The sequence below is a fragment of the Crocodylus porosus genome, unplaced genomic scaffold (genome assembly GCF_001723895.1).
Source record: "Crocodylus porosus isolate Cpor-Errol unplaced genomic scaffold, CroPor_comp1, whole genome shotgun sequence".
NCBI lineage: Eukaryota > Metazoa > Chordata > Crocodylia > Crocodylidae > Crocodylus > Crocodylus porosus.
This window is the reverse complement of record NW_017728918.1, coordinates 31,657,721-31,661,326: the sequence shown is the minus strand read 5'-3', so window position 1 is coordinate 31,661,326 and position 3,606 is coordinate 31,657,721. Positions and strand designations below refer to the sequence as shown.

The 3,606-nt window shown below is 41.4% G+C and overlaps 1 long non-coding RNA gene across 1 annotated transcript in view; it reads right to left on the bottom strand.

Annotated features, from left to right (window-relative positions):
• LOC109311683 overlaps nt 1-1,243 on the bottom strand; it is a 6,306-nt gene extending 5,063 nt beyond the window's left edge. The window contains exon 1 of the long non-coding RNA XR_002101576.1: nt 705-1,243. This is a non-coding gene — a long non-coding RNA (uncharacterized LOC109311683). The remainder of the gene's footprint in view (nt 1-704) is intronic.
• Between the last annotated feature and the right edge of the window lie 2,363 nt (nt 1,244-3,606).

The window sequence follows — 3,606 nt, the reverse complement described above, 5'->3', positions numbered from 1 at the left end:
CGGACTAGATGATCTACTCAGGTCCCTTCCGACCCTAGAAACTATGAGTCCCAAGTTTTCACTACATGTAAATCTTGCCATCACTTCTCTGAATTCCCTTCTACTTCTGAATATTGTTCTTGAAACAGAACTAAGTTCAGTAAATCTCAACAGTGGTCTAGTCTATGTGAGTGCCAAACTACAGCAACTGTCTCTGCCAACTCCTATGCAGACACTATTAACAGCAATGCCAGCTTTTTCCTTGAACTATATCGGCACTAAACTCACCATATGCTAGAGGAGTGATGCCCAACTCACCTAGCCCTGCAGGCTGGGTAAGTGACACAGGGTCAGTCCACAGGCTCAATATGGTGTGTGGAGCCATTTAGCCCAATAAGGGATAAATGGCCTCAGAAATTTGGCAACAACCTTAATTCCTATGGCTCTGGGAGCTGTGGCTATTAACTCTGACATCAATTCCCCATCACCAAAATCACCAAGTTTCCAGACCAGGAAGGAACCCCACAAGTCAGACAGCACTACTTCACAGGCCGGACCTGGCCCATGGGCAATATCTCAGTCACGCCTGGGCTAGAAGATCTCAGAGGTAGAAGCAAAGCTCTATTTCTACACTGTGGACTTTAACAGTCAATGACGTTGGGCAGTGCCAGAACCTTCAGTTATTTTCCACAATGATAACAGTTTTAGAAAAGTCTACAATGTACATATATTTTAGCTCTTTGGTTAGTCTGTCATCCAGACAGCCTTTCACTAGTGTTTCTGTTTGAAAGCAATATGAAATAGATTAATGCATGCAATACAGAAATGCATGTATAGATATTGTGTTCTTGACAGAAGTAAGACAAAATACTTTTAGTTTAGTTTCCATCTACTTAAAATCCTTCCTTTTATGAAGCAGAAGAGCTGCAACTTGATATCTGGGCATGTTTGGTCCTGTTACCATAGGGAAGCACAGTCTACGCTGAAAGCAACAATAGCTTTAGCACACTTTTGCTCAACTGTGAAAACACTTGCAGAAAAGCCTAAATGCAGTTTCCCTTAAGATATGTCCTTGCATTTGTCCAGGTTGAGTCTTGTTATAATGTTGTTCAAATTTCTAGCTTATTTCGTTATTTCTACTCTCCCCAGAAGAGATTTAATCTTTCAGTTATACATCTGATTTGTCTCTTTTTGGTTCTCTACTTATTTGATTTTGGTGAGATAATCTGACTGAGCATTCCCTTAGCAAGCAGGCCTGAATGTATTAGAAGTCACGTTCAAGACCAGCATCAGGAAATAATTTGTTTACAGAGATTTAAGTCACATCTCAAAACGCTTACGAGGACTGGTTTGGCCCTCAGTAGACACCTATTCCCGCACATGCCATTTTACATCCATTACTTGAGCAGCAGCCATCTGTATAAACAACTGCAAAGTCACCTGCAAGAAAGAGAGTACTGTCAAGGCTGAGAGTTGAAATGCTTAAAAAGACAAACAAACCAGTAGTCTTCAAATAGAAAACTACCCTTCAATTTGCAAACATTGTTTCTGTAACTTTCTCAAGTACTGCCTCTACCTGTAGAATGAATACATGCTGATTCACTGGTAATGCAAAACATCAACATTATAACCTCAGCTTCTCCTAACAGCCTCAGTTACCATCTAGCCTCCTGAATCATTTTCTGTACAAGTGTCTTTTTGAAAGGCATTCAGCTACAGGGAGAATTGAAGTGGTTATACTGTACTTACTGCAACTCTAGTTAAAAATCAAGGTTCTGACCCACTCCTGTAGCAAACAATTTTATGACCAGATCAAACCACATAACTTTAGCTAGCATTACGGGTTTCAAATGCACTTTTAAAGAACAGTTATGCCCAGTATTTCCATTTGAAAAAATCCTGATTTGTCTTCAATTCAGATATCCAGCCCCACAAAAATAAAGGACAGCTTTGCGGTATGTTTGGAAACCTAGCATAACCTACACTTATGCCATGGAAGAAAGTCTTCCAGAGTTCAGAGCATCTCAAAGAGGCTCGAGTGCCTCCAGATGCTAATTCTGGGAGCCACTTTCACAAAACAAATTCTGAATACGTTACACAGTTTGACAATTAGAGTTCCAAGTTTTCCAAGTCACGCAGATTTCTCCTACCTCTAACAGCCTGAAGTTGTTGCTGCTAGTTTCTTTTTTTCCTTCCCTCTGCTTTAATCTTTGAGATAGGATTCTGATATCCAATACTTCTCTAAACTGGGCATTTGCACAGACACTTGTTTCTACAGCTTTTAGCTTACTAGCTCCCATCTTTTGCTGTCAGTAAATGAATAACTGTGAACCAAACAGCAAATCAGTTCATATTCCCAGCTTTTCAGCAGCACAGAGCTGGGATATCAAAGATACAGCACAACAGAAAATGAGGCAGTTGCTACAGTTCTGAAAACCACAACAACTGATAACAATGCTGTTCTATATTCAGCCTTGTAGGGTCGCATAAGTATGACACCCTGACATTAATTCAAACCTCAACTTCTGAAACAGTACTGAAGACTATTTAGTGAGGGATGCACCAACCACTACGCCATTTTCAAGAGAGGCATTTCAATAGTGATTCAGAGAGATGCCGCACTGAAAGCCATTTTCATCAAGATTTTATTTCTCTTCTAGGTATTCACCTGGATACTGTCAGTGGTCACAAACTGCCCTCCCTTTTCTATTTCTTTTTTTAAAGCCACTATTGGCACCTCCCTACTGATGACTTTCTAAGCAATTCCAGATGAAGGCAGGCTTCTTTTTATAACCATATCACAATGTAACTAATTTCCAAATTGAGAAATCTCCTGTTAGGACAGGTTCTGGCTCTTAGTGAAAGCCTTAGAATCTAGTAAAGTCATACGGTCCTGCAAACTGAAAGCTCTTCTTCAGAAGACAGCTCACGGTCTTTAGCATGTGCTGCAACTGTGACTTTTTGTTTCGAGGTCATTCGGGAGAGCTATCATTTTCCCATCCCACTTCCACCTTAGGAAGAAACAAGTTGTAAACTTTAAAATTTATATTTCTACAAACACAAACATATACAGTACTAGGTGTTTTTTTTTTAATTTATTAGGTAAAGCATTATACCAAGTAGTAATATGTTACACTTGATTGTCTCACTTGAATCTCCAACTGTCTTTCAAAGAAGAAAGCAAAACGAATAAGGCATCATTACTAAGTTAGGTTATGACGGTAGAAACCCTCCCCTCAAGGGTCCTACAATCCCTTTCCACGTGCTGTACACATGTAATATTGTTTAGGTTTTGTGCAAAGCTTTTCCTGTTGGAAGTTTATGTCTCTCATATACCTGACCTGCCGAGTTGTGCCAGCGATTACACAGCCATCGTCACCAGCACATCTTAGCAACAGCATAACAAAGTTACTCTTCAGTTAAAGTTAACTGAATCCTTAAAGTTAGCTGGATCAAACGTATACCATGCAAACAGCTCGGGGCCATCGCTGAGATCATCCCCCCGACTGTTACATTTCACCGCGATGACGCCTCCGCCTCGCCGGGCTGTGCCGGGCCGTTGCGCTGCCGACGCCGAGCCCGACGCGGCGCTCACGCACGCCCCGCCCCGCCCCGCTCCCCTCGGCC